This window comes from Tenrec ecaudatus, chromosome X (genome assembly GCF_050624435.1).
Source record: "Tenrec ecaudatus isolate mTenEca1 chromosome X, mTenEca1.hap1, whole genome shotgun sequence".
In the NCBI taxonomy this organism is placed as follows: Eukaryota; Metazoa; Chordata; class Mammalia; order Afrosoricida; family Tenrecidae; genus Tenrec; species Tenrec ecaudatus.
In genome coordinates this window covers 129257078-129274471 of record NC_134548.1, presented here as the reverse complement: position 1 = coordinate 129274471, position 17394 = coordinate 129257078, and positions in this window count along the sequence as shown.

Below are 17394 nucleotides of genomic sequence, written 5' to 3'. Positions count from 1 at the left end.
TCAGCACAGGGACAAAAAAATGAAGCCATAAAATGGAAGAATATTGCTTTCCACAGTCAAGAATCTTAAGTCCATCATGTGTGCCTTTATGTTGAGTTGAATGGAGGCTTCTCTGAACTGGTTAGCATTTGCTGATGGCTTCTGGGATTGTGGAAATGACCCAGATGCTAGGAGCGAAAAAAAGTGCACAGAAAGAAGATAGCACTTCCCCCTAGGGATCTTACAATCTTGCCTGTGGAAGACAGCAGAATGGCTTTTAAGCAAAATTAAAACTACATCACAATAGAGGCTCAATGAGAAAGCATGACACATCTTAGGAAAATCAAGAAACATCTTTAAGGATATTTTACAAAATGCTCTACTTTTTCTTCTAGTTAATATTTACTTAAATGGTATAAATATAAGTGCCTGAAGCAGAAACTGAAAGCATTTATTATGAGTAAATATTTGTATTACTTGAGCCCAGTCATGTGTGAAACAATCAAAGAAGGTATGAATTGCGAGAGTTGGGTAGTCTTAGCTAATGTGAAATGGATTGATGTAGTTGACTTTGAAAAAGGGATCTTTAAGGTTCAGGACAGAAATCAATGAAGCATCAAGTAAATATTTTGGAACTGGGAAAGATGGTAATTTTCGTAAGTTTATCATGCTACTTTGAACAGGTCATTTTCCTCTCTGAGATTTTTTTCTCATTTAATAAATTAAGTGATTAGATTAGTTAATCTGTCTTAAAATAAACTTTATTCTAGAATAATTTTAGCTTTACAGAAAAATTACAGAATAAAGCAGAGTTCCCTTATATTCCTTGGCATTCTCATATTGGTGGATTTGCCAAAATTAAGGAACAGATATTGGTACACTATTATAAACTAAACTCCAGATTTGATGAAAATTTCACCAGTGTGTATATTAATGGCTTCTGCTTGTTCCGAGATTCCATCCAAGGTGCCACGTTGCCATTAGTCACCATGTCTTCTCAGTGGTTTCTGGTCCATGACAGTTTCATAGTTTTCAGTTGTTTCTGATGACCTTCATTGTTTTAAGGTTTATGGGCCACATGATTTTTAAATGTCCTTTAATTGCGGTATGTGTAATGCAGTTCTTAATATTCACCTGGGTTACAGGTTTGGGGTTGTAATTTTAAAGACTTGAAGTCCTAATAGTGTTGGTGCCGAGTCACTTCCTACCCATAGTGACACTATGTACAGAACAAAACACTACCTCATACCCCTTAAAAGAAGGAAGGTCATCACTTTCCGTCAGAATCGACTTGATGGCATAGATGGACTGCATTACATTCAAATTGCAAATGATATTTGCATGACTTATTATTACTTGTAATGTGTTTCTTGATCACTTGATGAAAGCAGATTTATATCAATGTTCTATGCTTGCTGTAAAAAGTAACACAACTTTGGTAGTTTCAAACAACATCAATGTATTACCTTACATATCTGTAGAAGTCTAACACAATGCTTTTGGACTGAAAGAACGATGTCACCAAAGGTGTGTTCTTTCTCCGAAGGCTCGAGAATAGAATCGGTTTCTGTTGCAATTGTGTTTGATTTACGATTCTCAAGAAGTCATTAAAATTCCTGAGCTCATGACCTTCCCTCCATCTTCAAAGTCTGCATTAGGTAGTTAGAGCAAAAAGCACTGTCAACAACATGATTCCATCTTACATTGACCCTAGAGAAGTGACCCTCGAGAACAGATGACAACTGCCCTCTGGGTTTTTAGGGCTGTGAACCTTCACAAGGGTGGAAGGCGCATCCTTATTCCATGGAGTGGTTAGTGGATTCAAACTGCCGGCATTGCAGTTAGCAACAAAAGGTGTAAGACACTAGGCCACTCGCCTCCTATGTGGATGGTAATCTTTTCAAATCAATTCACCCTATTCTTCTACTACCTGCCTTTTTCATTAAAAAATAAACGTATGATGGCAAAACACATCTAAAGTTTGCTGGTTTGACCGTTTAAAATGTATAGTTCAGCAGCATTAGTTACAATCATCATTTTTGCATTTACTTTCAACATTATTTCCCAAACTCTTTTACCTTTCCAAATGGAAACTCTGTAACCATTAACAATAAGTCCCCATGTCTCTCTGCTTCTAATGCTGTTAACCTCTAATTTACTTTCCGTCTCTGTGCATTTGCCTATGCTTGCCATTTCATGGAGATGGACTCATACAATATGAGACCTTTCTGTGTTCTTTTGAAAAAGTTTTATAGAGACATAGTCCACATATACAATTCAATAGTTTAACCATATCAAAAAGAGATGTACAATCATTATCACAGTTGATTGCTCAAATTATAGAACAATATCATTGATGTCACACTCAAGTGAAATTTTTCTGAAGATCAGCCAACAATTGTTGCAGCAGTGCATTGGCAGGACCGGATTCACAAGAGGATATGGGACAAAGAACATCCTTGCTGATATCAGATGAATCTTGTCTAAAAGTAGAGAATACTAGAAAGATGTGTACTTGGGTTTCATTTGCTGCACAATGGTATTTTACTTTGTGGATTATAACAAGCTATGGATATCCTTCAGAAGAATGGAACTTTCAGAACTTTTTATTGTGCTCATGGGAACCTGTAAATGAATCAAGGGGCAGTTGTGTGAACAGGACAAGGCATAGCTCATAGTTTAAAATCAGCAAAAATATGTGTCAGGGTTGTATCTTCTCACCAGATTATTCAATCTATATGCTAAGTAAACCATCAGAGAAGCTGGACTAAATGAACAATAACACAGTATCTAGATTGGAGGAAAACCCATTTAAACACCTTGGAAATACAGATGACAAATTCGCTGGCTAGAAGTAGAAGGAATCGAAGAACTTTCTGATGAACATCAAGTAATGAAGTGTGCGATGTGGATTACAGTTCAATTTTTTTAAATACCCAAACTGAACCAATAGTACTATCATGAAGAATGGGAAAAGACAGAAGTTGCCAAGGATTTTTGTCTTGCTTGAATGGAAGAAGCCTTCAAGTTATCCAATAAAGCATTGCATTGGGCAACTCTGAAACATAAGACTCCTTTTTAAGATGTTGATAAGAAATTTGTAACTTTGAGGACTAGAGTCTGCCTGACCCAAGCCATGGTATTTCCAAAATCCTCATAAGCATATTAAAGTTGGATATAAAATAAGGAAGACCTAAAACAATTCAGAGGCATTGGCAAAAGAATTTTCAACATTTCATGCACTGCCAATAAAACCAACCAATCTCTCTTGGAAGAAATATAGTTAAAATGCTCCTTAGGAATTAGGATGGCGAGACTTCATCTCAAGGACGTTAGACATGCTATCATATCTAAAAATGTTTTCAGAGCCTAGTCCCTGGAAAGGATATTCTGTTTGGTAAAGTGGAGAGGCAGCAAGAAAGAAGAAGGTCCTTGACCCGATGGATAACACAGTGGATGCAATAATTGGCTCAAAAATAGGAACATTTGTGTGGATGGCGCAAGACTGGGATGTGTTTCATCCTGTTGTACATCGGGTAGCTATGTTATGATAGCATCCGACAAAGACATCAGGTATGGAAGCATCAACACTTTTTTTCCTCACCGGAGGAAGCATTAACCTGCCTGTTAATTGTAGTATTTCCCAGGTTTGTCCACTAAAAAGCTATTTCTCTTGTTCCATGCTGAGTTTTTTTTCTTTGTAGCAGATATGAGTTGGGAGATGAATCTCAACTTCCTGAATTGGGATTTTTTTTCCTGTATCTAAATTTTTCTTTACAATTTATTTTCATTTTTTCTCCTCCTTTTGTTTATTTATTTATATTAGTATGATGTTGGGTAGTTACAAAATCTGGTGTCAATTTGAGGATTAAGAGCATAGAGGTGGAGTCTAGCCTGTCAATCAGGATATAGCTAATGAGGCCTCTGTGTGGTCATGACCTTCTTTTGAAGATTCTGGGAACTCCTGTATTTCCTTCTTGGAGGGAGGAGATACTCTCTGCTGAGTTTGTTCAAGACATTGCAGGTCACAAGACACATGAAACTATGCTAGTGCCCTGAGCTGGAAAGCCACATGGAGACTTCTGACAGTGCTGAGACACTTACACCGCCACTGGATCTACAAGACTTCCCAACCACTGGCCTGTGATCTTCCAGAATTTGGCATCATTGCATGTGTTGTGTGAGTCTGAAGAGGACCTTATAGTTTGTTATAGGCCATATGGGCTAATATTTGATTTATGGACTTGATCTGGACTGGGGTGAGATGTTTTCTCAATATTCAATTGTTGTTGTATATAAGGCTCTTTCTTATTTACATATTAGTCTCATTGGATTTGTTTCTCTAGTCTACCCAGACTAACACAGATGGCATGTATATATATTGTACACTTTATGCTGTACAGTATTCCAAAACTATGTTATTGATTTTGTTTTTAATATAATCATTTCTTATATCCTTGTTTTCTTAATTAAAAAATTAGGGATGTTGCATAGTTCAAAATTTATCTATATTGTAGTGTAAATAAATAACCTTAAATGTTTCCTTAGCCTTTCACAATCCTAGTCACTAAAGATAACCACTATCGTCAACTTCTATGATTTTTTGACATTTTTTAACCAAAAATGATTTAGATATGATGACTTTAAAACGGTGATACTATTGATAATTTAAATAGCATCATGCTTTACATGATTTTAGGTGATTTTTTACTCACATAAAATACGTCCTAGCTATTGCTGCAGTCAGTGATTTTAATGGCAAGGGGTGGGAGGGGAAAAAGAGCTGATACCAAGGGCTGAAAGAGAAAGTAAATGTTTAGAAAATGATGGCAACATATGTAAAATATGCTTGATACAATTGCTTTATGTATTTTATAAGAGCTGTAAGAGCCCAAATAAAATTCTCAAAAATAAAAAATAATAATGTAAAGACTACATGATATTCTCATTAGTATGCATTAACCTTATCTATTTAGTCTCCTTGATGTACTATTAGGATGTTTCTAGCCTTTCAGTATTTAAAGAACTGCTAGCATGAGCTTCTGTAGTAGTTATGCTCCATAACTTTTCCCTGGACGTTGAATTTGTGCATACTGAACCAACCTTGCACCTTATACCTCCACAGGAAAGGTGATCCAATCCACCCCTCTACTCATTATGTACACCTCTCTGCAAATAAGTATAAATGTTGAGATAACAAATGAAATGAATTTTAGCCAGCAGATAAATTTGAAAATGTGGAATGCTCACATAATGAGAATCAATTGTATATCTTTGTACACGTATGCTAGTATTTCTACTGGAATAAAAAAGCTTACAGGTCTTTTCTTTCTCAGATACTTTCCTCAATCAAAATCTCTAGAGAGATACAACCTTTGCTGGTATTAATTAATTAAAACCTAACTTTGATGTAGTCAATTAATATGGCCCTTCTGGCCATATTCCTTATGTGATGTATTAAACATTCTAACCCCTTTGCCTGTAGTTGTAATCCTATTCTGGGGGGAGTTTTCTTTTATGCTAATGGACAGGATTAGGTGGGGGATGAATTCTGAGTGTGCTTGTTATAAAAAAGTATGAACCTAGGCACCACCCTTTGTTTCTTTGGGGATATGATGTACTGAAAGACAAAAACCACACCCCCACAGCCATTTCTCTGTGTATAGGAGCCATTTGGAAGCACAGGGCCACAAAGGAAAGAAAGCCACCAATAGAACACATTCTAGATACCTGTCTAAAGTGTCTGAGAGCAGAGGCATGAAGATCATTGGACAGAGCAAAGGAGCCAGGCTGAGACTGGAGAGCAAAGCAGGGAGATCATGAGGGAGAACAGAGGTGCCGTACCAATACTATGAGACTCTGAGCCTGACTTCATGGATATGGAGGCAAAAGCCAAGGGAGCACGTAATTGAAAGAGTGATTTGGTTGCTGGAGTAGGATAGGTGTTACTACGGGTAAATAATTTTATTCTTAATGTGTTTCTGGCTTATGGTAACCTGTAAATTTATCTAATGATCTCCTTAATCCTTAGTGACTTAAGACACAGAATTCTCTGTGTCTATTTCAATAAATTATTGAATCTAGCATAGATTATAGTGCCAACAAAGGAATGATTTATTTAAGAATAGGTAAAGAAGGATGGCGTGGGGTGGTGGTGGAGGCATAGCTGACTTCTGCCTCATGGCAATAGGGAAGTCAGAGGAGGTCAGATATAGCCCCCAGGACAATTTTTGCCCTGATCTTTAAGTAAACATAAAATGAAGATGTGTCAAATATTTTTCTGTGCGTTAATTAATCAAAGATGCAAGATATAAGGAAGTATGATGTTGGGACTCACTCCAATAAGAATTGGAAATTATACTTTATATTTCTGTTTTTAGATTCCACTGAGTCAATTCTGACTCATAGTGACTGTACAACAGAAAAAAACATCATCCAGTCTTTCACCATCCTTACAATTATTCCAATGTCTAAGCCCGTTGTTGCAGCCACAGCCACTGTCAGTCCATCTTGTCATGGGCCTTTTTCTTTTTCACTACACCTCCATATTACCAGGCCTGATGTCCTTCTCCAGGGACTGGTATCCCCTGATAAGATGTGCAAAGTGTGTCAGATGAAGTCTCATCATCCTTGTCTCTAAGGAGAACTGTGGCTATATTTCTTTTAAAAAAAATTTTCCCCCTGCAGGCCATGGCCCTTTCAATGTTCTTTGCCAGCACCATAATTCAAATGTATTGATTCTTCTTTGTTCTTTCTTAATCAATGTCCAACTTTCATAGGCATGTGTATGTATATGAAATCAATAATGCTTAAGTGTATTTATGTAAGTGGTTATTATCCCACAGGTCAATAAAATGCAACACCTGTGAATATGTTTACTATGGGGCAGAAAAAAATGAGTTGTAGCTCTACTAGACAAAGTGTATTTGCTTAACTATGGACATAGATATAATTTTCATTGCTACAAAATTTCTCCAACTTAACATCCAACTCTACAGATGTAAATAACAAATAAGTAGAAGGTATGCAAAGCTCCGATATCAGATAAACCTCAAAGTGTCTACTAGACAATGCCCAACACTTCCATGAATTGACAATCATTTTGGACTCACTTTGGGTCTTAGGGCACAGTACCTGGCTCAGAGGAGGCACTCCGCACTTATTGCAGCAAGAGAATGAATGGAGAAGGCATTAGTACCTTTGCATACATCTGAAGGGTACTATATCCTGAGGAAAGAAGCAGATATTGATATTGATGGCTCCCTTTAGGTCCATGTGTGTGAAAAATAAGGAAAGACAAATTAGTAAGTGGATGAATGGCAGAAACGCTTTTCTGGTCTCAGGACCCTGTGAATCACACACATTTCTATAATATATATTGTCTTATAAATGAAAAGAATAGATTTTGCCAAACACAGACAGAAAGAGAAGTGGCTTGGTCATCTCTACCAGGACCTGTGAGAATAAGCATTAATTGCACCACTGTAATATGTATATTTTCTTAAAGCACTGTTCTACTAGCCAGACCAATTGAATCCAGTATGGCTGCAAATGCTTTACTGTTCCCCATCCTGACAATAGAGCAATGGCAACGTCCCAATAACCTGTTCCCTCCATCCTGAGACTCGCCACCATTTAGCAGCCAGGGTGACCTAGCTGGCTAAACTGAAAACAATGAGCAGCAAGTTCTGTAAATAAAGGTGGTGGACCCACTTTTTAACAAAGGAAAGAATTTCTGAGAAAGTGGAAAAGTCAGAGGGATATGAAAGCCAAGGAAAGCGTCAGCTCTAAGTGGCCAATAGGGGCGCACTGTTCTACCAAGTCAGTGTTAGAGTTGTGAAAAATCCAATGCAATATTCACACGCCCGCAATGACTAGCAAAGAACGAGCAAAGAGATCGATTACATGTGCAGGCTAAAAGTATACAGGTTTGAAAGAAAAACTGGGGAGGGGTCATGATTTAAATAGAACGGGTCTGAATAACTTAACAAACTCTAATTTTTCTTCAATATCATCTTATTTGAGGCACTTCCAGAAGAGACAGTTTAAATGAAATGAGTGAAAGATTTCAGTATATAACCCAATAATAAAATAGCTCACTTTGACCCTTGTTCGTCTATTTTGCTCATTTTTATTAGAGCCATGGGGCTACTACATACAGTAAAGTTTTAATTACCCTAATGAGAAAAAAAAGTGCAGGCTAGAAAAATTCAATATACCCAAAATTAGTTTGAGCTTTGAACTTCAATTATTTCAAAGTTAAATCTTCATAAAAAGTGGGTGATATATAATAACATTTGCTTAATTATATTAACTATTTCTCCACTTGGGTTCAGTGCAAGATGGCACAAAGGTAAAAAAGGAAATGGGAAAGAGAGAGAATCAGAAAGTCTGTGTGATCCATCAATCAGTCAAGACTAAATGACTAATGAAAACTTAGTTTCCATGAAACTGTCCTCAAAGGGGTCCAGGGATGAAATGGAGGTGACCCAAAGCAGTTAGCATGTTTACACTGACTCCATACTGATGTCGCAGATGGAGTTAGCTGGCTACGGAATGGTTCTCAAAGGGCAGAGATCATACATAAACAAAACAAAAGCATAAGAACCACATATTCATATAACTTGACAGGGAAAAGTCATTTGACAATATCCAATACCAACTCCTGATAAAACAATAGCAAAATTAGGACCAAAGGGACATTTACCAACATCATAAAGGCCATATATATGAAAACCAGCAGCCAACATCTCACTCAACAGGCAAATCTGAAAGTATTTCCCTTGTGAACCAGAACCAGGCAAAGATGTTTCTTATCACCACTCTTATGTGATATATTGCTGGAAGACTTAGCCAGAACAATTAGACAAGAAAAAGAAATCAAAGGAAACCAAAAGCAATGAAACAAAGTGAAAATCTCACTATTTGCAGGTAATAGGTTTTTATATGTATAAAATCTCAAATATTTGACCAAAATATTGTTGGATATAATAAAAATATTTGGTAACATACAAGACAAAAGATTAACCAGTAAAAATCAATCAGATTCCTGCACACTAAGGAAGAGAGATCTTAAAATGGATATCAAGAACCCAGATACCATTTAAAGTAGCCACACAAAAAATTAAAATCCTTATTTATGTCATCAAATAAACAAAAGACCTGCATAAAGAAAACTATAGATAATTACTACAAGAAGCCAAAAGAGACCTACACAAATGTAAGAATAGCCTGTGTCCTGAATAGGAAGACTGTGTTCTGAAAATGTCAATACTATCCAAAGCAATCCATAAATGCAACACAATTTCTATCTAAATCCCAACTTCCATTCTTTAAATAACTGGAAAATAAAGTAATGACTAACTTCATATGGCGATGAGCTAAACGAAGGCTAAGCAAAGAACTCCTTGAACAGGAGCACAAAAAAAGAAGAACAAGGTAGGAGCCCTTACACAGTCTGATCTCAATACCTATTACACAGAGCCACGTTAGTCCCGACAGCCTCATACAATGAAAGGCACTGAGACCAACGGAGCAGCACAGGACACCAAGAACTGAATGAATGCATAGACAGGGAACTGACCTTCAACAAAAGGGTGCGAGGATATTACATGGGAAAGAAACCGTCTCTTCAACAAATGACACAAAATTGGATCTTCTGCAGCATAATGAAACAGAACCCATACCACATCAAATAAATAAAAAACAAACTCCATATGGATAAAAGACTTAAATATAAATTGCAGAACTCTAATGATCAGCAATGAGAAAATAGGGTCTTTTAAAAAATTTTAATTTAAAGGCCCTATTTCAGGGCATCCATATACTATCAAACAGATGGAAGAAAGTGCACACAATCTATGACAACATAGATGAGTGGGATCTACTTAAATAAGAAACTTGTGTTCAACAGAAGACTTAATTGAATGGGTAAAAAGAGAGCCCACAGACAGGCTACAAATATTTAGTAATAGCACAACTGACAAGGGACTACTGTCTAAAATATATAGAATATGGCAAGATTTCAATAAGAAAAACAACAACAACTAATGATCCAATTGAAAAGTGGGCAAAAGAAAGATAACAGACAGTTCACAAAAATCTGCACTAAAATGAATATCAAACACAAGAAAACTGCTCATAGTCACTAGTCATTCAGGAGATGCAAATAAAAACAAGCATGAGATATCACCTTAGTTATTGACAATGACAATCCAATTCAAAATAACAGAAAACAGCAAATGGGGAGGGTGCAGAGAGATTGGAACTCTTATACACTGCTGATGTTGGATTCTTTTGGTGTGATTTTCTTTATATGAATTTCAAGATGGGTAATCCATTGAAACAGTAAGTTGATTAGTTCTTTAGAATTATGACAGAGGATATTGGGATAAATGGGGAGCTAAGAATAATGAGTACATGAATAAAGAAAACAATTTAAAATTTATTGTGGTGATGATTACACAACTCTTTTAATTATATTTAAACCATTGAATTAAATATGTGCACTTTATGCCAGTAAAACTTTTAATAGATAAAGGCTGACCTTGAGTTTGATTCCTTAATCATACATGCAACGCATACCTTCTTACACATGTATTACATAAGCATCAGAGTACAGCAAAAAAGGATGTTGGACGTAGAATCATAAGACTTGGATTCTAATTGAAGCTCTGACATGCATTTTAAGAGGGTTGACACTAGACAAGCAATTTGAACTTGCAGTTTCATAAAATGGGAATGGCCACAACTTTTCTTTCTGCCTTACAAGGCTTTCGAAAGATAATGGTATGCAAGGGCTTTGAAAATTGTTCAATGCCACTCAAATGCTACAAGAATACATTGAATATGTCTTACATGGTCTCTTTTGCTACACTTTAGGTGGGGGTACAATTTGGAGGTTGGACTGAAAGAGCTAAGTCAATGCAGAAAACAAAAGAGAAAGAGTAGGGTAATTGGGAGGGATGGAGGAGACAATAAAAGGAGGGTTTAACAGGAAAAAAAATTGCTTTAACTTAAAAATTCACCCAGTCTTTGGAGAGAAAGAAAAAGAGAAACTTCTGTTATGCGCACTCAATATAAATTGTTGGATTTTAAGAGATTTTTGCAGAATCTCAAAGTTCAGATGACAGAGAAATTTCCCATTAAGGTAACATTTTAAGTTCTGCTTTTTATTTCTTTTCCTGTCTTCATCACCCGGTTGTACCATACTCATTTCTCCAGTATTTTCATTTCTCTCTCTCTTGGATTGCTAGTTTCCTAAGCTTTATTAATTAATATACTTCAGTAAGTCTTCATCACCCTAAGAACAAAGCTCACATTCTCTCTCAGTCTCTCGGTCTCTTTCTCTCTCTCTCTCTCTCTCTCTCTCTCTCTCTCTCTCTCTCTCTCTCTCTCTCTCTCTCTCTCTCTCTCTCTCTCTCTCACACACACACACACACACACACACACACACACACACACACACACACACACCCCTTCAATGGTCTGGCTTCTGTCTACTTCTCTTTCATGTCAGTCTCTACAACTCTCTGCACTAGTTTTCCTCATAAATGACGCCCTTTTTTCAGTCTTGTGGCCTCATGTTATTTATTCATCTTTTTACAAAGGTCTTCATCTTCGTTTACTTGCCCAAAACTTATTCCTCAGACCCAATTCTTGTCTCTGCTTCCAAACCACCTCAAGGTAGATATGGGTGCCATTCCTGTATAACACGCTGCAGTTCTATCATTGCATCACATTGTATGGTAATCTCCCATTTAAAGCTCTTTCTCACCTCTGATAATGTAGGCAACGTGGCCTTTGCAATGTATGAGTCTTTTGTACTCCAAGTCCATAGCAAATATGCTTTATTGAGTAAATGGAGCCACCTAAGCTAGCAAAGCCATCCAGAACACTAAAGGAATCTTAATTCCCGCATATCATAATGAATGCGCCCACAAGCATGCATTCGTCTTAATAAACAACTGAGATAAATAGATCCGTGGGGATTTTAATTGGTACAAGGAATTGTGTATAAGTAGTTTGAGGGCATAGGGCACTTAGGATCTTAAGGGAGGCCTGGAGGCCTAAGAAAAGAGCTACAATGAAAGATGTAGAATATAAACGGGGAAATGAATAAGGATTGGGGAATTTGGATATAAACATATACATGGGTCAACTTGTCCTCAAAGAGAATACAGATTAAAGTTATTTTCTGGAAACAGGGTTTGGAACAGGAGAATACAGTTTCCCCAAAATGTGCAAAGCTGAAAACTCTCTTGCTCCCATTCTTTCCTGCAAACAAAATGTTCAGCTGGAGTCTAAAAGTGCCAAAAAACAGAACTGGGTGTTAGTGATGGTAAACAGCCTTGTCATGCAATAAAAACTCCCCTCGAGCTCCCAGGACATTATTTGAAAATCATGTTTCTGTGACTTGTGACAACCTATGACTACCTTGGGGAAGAACTACCCATGTCATTAAAGAGAGTCAATGGTATAATTTCATACATTGAGCATATTTTCTTTAACTTAGTATACAAAGAGGCTCGGAACAAATGTGTAAATGTGTTTATTTAGCTATTGGTTAGCAGATTTTAGATTCAGCTGACTAGCACAGACAGCTGCTGTGAAAGCCCCAGGGAACAGACCTCAAGCCAAATTGCAGAGTGTTTCATTCGGCATTGTCATGAACAAATGTAGAAATACACAATGTAAGCTGCAGCTTTCTATGAAAACATTCCTGGTAATTAGCTCACTTGCATATTTAAAGTCTCTTGCCACAATTCCACATAATTGATAATCACACTTCATAGGTTGATTAGATCTTATTACAAGTATGGCCTTATTTGGAAATGGTCAAACATACTCAACCATCACAATTTTCCAAATTGTGCACCAATAGCAGGAATATTAGGTGTGCAGTGAATGGATACACGGGGAGTCTATTAGTTACGAACACTGTGTGGTTGTTGTCAGGTGCCACCTGGCCCTCTGCCGTTCTCACATGTCATGTTTGAAGCCATTGTTGCAGCCACTGTGTCAGTCCATTTTGTTGAGGCTTCTTCCTCATTTTGATGTCCTATTTTCCTAAGCATGATGTCCCTTCAAAGGAACTCATCTCTCCTGATAACAAGTCCAAAGTAAATTTCAACATCGAACCTTTCTCGCTTCCAAGGAGCTTTCTTTTTTTTTTTTTTTTACTACTTTTCCAAGACAGATTTTTTTGTTATTCTGGCAGTCCACAGTATTTTCAATATTATTTGTCAATATCATAATTCAAATGTGTCAACACATTTGTGGTCTTTGTTTTTCACATTCATATATAGTAACTGCAAATGCCATGGCTTGGGGCAGGCTCACCTTAGGCCTCACAGTGAAATCTTTGTGCCGCACAACTTTGGAGAGGCTTTGTTCAGCGTATTTGCCCAATGTACTATGACATTTAATTGCATGACTGGTGCTTCCATGCACTTTGGTTGTGGCTCCATGTAAAATAAAATATTTGACCACTTCAATCTTTTCTCCATTTATCATAATTTTTTTTATTGGGCCAGCTGTAAAGATTTTAGTTTTCTTTCAATTGACTTGAGAAACATACTAAAGGCTTCAGTCTTTGGTGATCGTAAGCAAATGTCTCAAGTCTTTCTATCTTTCAGTAAGCAAAATGATGTCAACTATCGCAGGTTGTTAAGGAGACCTGTTCCAATCCTAATGCTTCATTTTGCTTCATACAGCATAGCTGTATGTACCAGATTATGTGGTTAACATACAGATTGAAAAGTATGATAAAAGGATACAACCTGAATGTTCCCCTTTCCTCACTTGAAACCTTGAAGTATACCCTAGTTCTGCTTTTTTAAAAATGCCTCTTAGTTTAAACGTAAGTTCTGCAAGAAAACAATTAAGTGTATGGAATCCCCATTGTTTGCAATGTTAGCCATCGTTTTTTATTATTCACACAGTTGAGTGCTTTTGCATAGTCCATAAAACACACATAAACATCCTCCTGGTATTCTCTTCTTTCAGCAAAGATCCATCTGACATAAGCAATGTCCCTTGTTGCACATTCTCTTCCGAATTTATGGCAGCTTCCTATCCTTATAATACTACAGCTCATTTAAAAATTAACTTCAGCCAGATTTTTCTTGCATGCGTTATGAGTGATATTGTTCAACAATTTTCACTCTGTGTGAACCACCTCTACCTAGAATGTGCACAAACACAGATCTCTTAAAGTTGATTGCCCACATACCTGTTTTCCAATTTTCATGGTATAGATAGTGAGTTATTCCAGTACTGCATCAATTTGTTAAAACAATTCAATATATATTCCATCAAATTCTGGAGCCATGTTTTAGGATAATACCTTCAATATATCTTGAATTTATTCCTCCATTATCATCAGTTCTTCATCATGAGCTACCTCTTGAAATGGTTTTAATGTCTACCAATTCTCTTTGGTACAAATATTTTGTGTATTCCTTCCATCTTCTTTTGATACTTCTTCCTTGTTTCCATATGGTGCTTATATAATCCATCAGGACTGCAAATCAAGGGATATAGTCAAGGCCATATTTTGGTTCACGTGGACTTGATTTAACTTTATTCAACTTCAACCTGAATTTCTATATAAGCAATTGATTGTGTGTTCTAGAGTCAAACCCTGGTTTTGTTTTGGGTGGCACAATAGTTACTTATCATAATCAGTGCTGATCTGCAAGGTCAGTATTGGTGATTATAATATCAGGAAAATTGTACTGCACATTTTCCCCCATCACAACAATGCCCTTATTTATTTATTCTTTGAGGGCAACAAGAACTGTTCTATGAAAATTTCTTCTCATTTACAAACCTTATCCCATCTGTCCTACAGCTTCTGACTTCTTTCTGTTCCCAGAACACAATGGGCATTTTAGATTATTGCAATTTGAGTCCCTCAAGGATGCCAACATCGACATTTTGACGTGGTGAACATAGAAGAGTGTACACTTCTTTGGGAAATGGTTGAAGAGATAAAAACACTACCTTCAGAAGAGTGTAGACCAAGACAAAATATTTTGGCAAAATAATAGCTTTATATTTTCATATTTTGTGTGATAAAAGTTTTCATGATACTGTAAAAATACTTCTTTACTTACCTACATGTAACATTTGTTACATAAATAAAGGAATGACATTTTTAAACATTTATAAGCCATTATTTTAATGGCCACAAAATATGCCATTACAATGTATAGGATACTTTCCTTAACCAGTCCAAGCAGATAGAATTTTGACAGGTAGATATGTAAGGGTGTCTACCCAGATGAAAAGGCACTGAAGAAAAAGGTATACTAAATGAGAGGATGTTTGGCTGCACTGGAGGACAGTAAATGCGAAGAGGAGTAGAAGAAAATAAGGACAGGTAGTGTTGGTACATTAATCAATTCATACTTTATTTGTAGGTAATGCCGAGCCACTGGAGGTGCATGGACATGGACATGCCATGTTAGATCTATGCATTAGGAAGTTTAATCTCGAAGTGGTGTACAGAAGCTGGGAGATCAATAAGATGTACTCCCTTTGGATCTCTTTAACACGCATACTTATTTCTAAAATGTTAGATCACAGTGGATAGAATCAAGAGTCACTGGGGGATTGAAATTCCTAGAATAATTAGTCAGAAAGTTCTAAGGAGAATACCAGTCAAAGATGCCTAAGTGACTATAGTGCCATTAGCAAAACACAGCCCTTCCACATACACACAAAAGCTGTCTAACAGGGTAAACTCAGACATATGAGTTTACACAAGGTGATGTCAAGTAGCACATAATATCTCTAAGCTTTTCGGGTCAAGAGCCAGTCATTGCACCTAACACATAAGATAAATACATTCACAATACTAGACAGTTCAAATGAATTCCATTTCTTCAGTATAGTGATTTTTCAGAGTAGAGAGAATAAGAAAACTTGGCCACTAGGAAGGCTCCTAATTGGGAAGGGAGCCAATAAAGGAAGAAAGAATAAAAGGTTACATATCATTTGAAAAAGCATATTCAAAAGAACTATAGGTATTTGAGGGGAAACTTAAAAATGTCCGCAATTTCTGTCATTTATATGTTCTTTATATTATTTTTTAATTCTAATTTATAAACTTAACATAAGAATAATAAATATTGTTGTTCTTGTTATTAAGTTCCATCAAATCAGTGCTGCTAAACAGTGACTATAAATCATGGAACAAAACACTACCCAGTCCTACACCATCTTTACAATCATTTTTATGATCGAGTGCATTTTTGCAGCTAGTTTGTCAGTCCATCATATTGAAGGTCTTCCTTGTTTTTGCTAACCCTCTATGTTATCAATCATGGTGTCATTTTCCAGGGAAAAGTCCTGCTCAAATAATATGTCAAAACTACATGAGGCCAAGTCTCGTTATCTTTGCTTCTAAGGAACATACTGGCTGTAATTCTTCCAAGACAGATTTATTTGTTCTTCTGGCAGTCCATGGTATATTCACCATTCTTTTCCAACACTATAATTCAAAGGCATAAATTATCCTTTATCTGCCCTATTCGTTGTTCAGCTACCGCTTGCATATGAGGTGGTGGAAAATACCATGGCTTCAGTCAGACACACCTTAGTCCTCAAAGTGACTTCTTCACTTTTTTGCACTTTAAAGAGGTCTTTTGTAGGAGATTTCAAGGTGCAGTACAGCATTTAATTGTGTGACTGTTACTTCTCTGAGCTTTGATTATTGACCTAAATTAAATTAAATCCAGAAAAACCCCAATCTTTGTAATATTAACCATAATCTTGCTTATTGATCCAGCTGTGAGAATTTTTTTTATTAGGGTGTAATCTGTACTGAAGGCTCTAGTCTTTGGTCTTCATCACTAAGTGCTTTAAGTCTCCTTGATTTCAGCAAGCAAAGTTGTTATCTGAATATCTTAGGCTCTTATTGACTCTTCTGTCACTCCAGACACTGCATTCATTTTCATATAAGCCAGCATCTCATATGATTTGCTCATCATTCAGGCTGAATAACTGTGGTGCAAACTGACATCCTGACACACAGTTTTCCAGATTAAACAACATAGTAGCCCTGTTCTGTTCAAATGAGTGCCTCATGTGCTCTGCATAAATTTCCCAGGAGTAAAAATCAGTCTTCTGAAATTTCCATTCTTCACAATGTTGTCCATAATGTAGTATAATCCACACAATTGAATGTCTTTGCATAGTCAACATGCTTTCTACCATTTGGCTTCCATAATACCAAGCCCTCTTCTAAATATGGCTTCAAAAATTCCCTGTTTATGCTCTACTGATAGTGCTTTTTAATTACTTTCATCAAAATTTTACTTGCTTGTGACATTGATTGATAATTTCTATGTTCTTCTGGATGACTTTCTTTGCAATGGGATCAGATATGGGTCTCTTGCAAATTCAAAT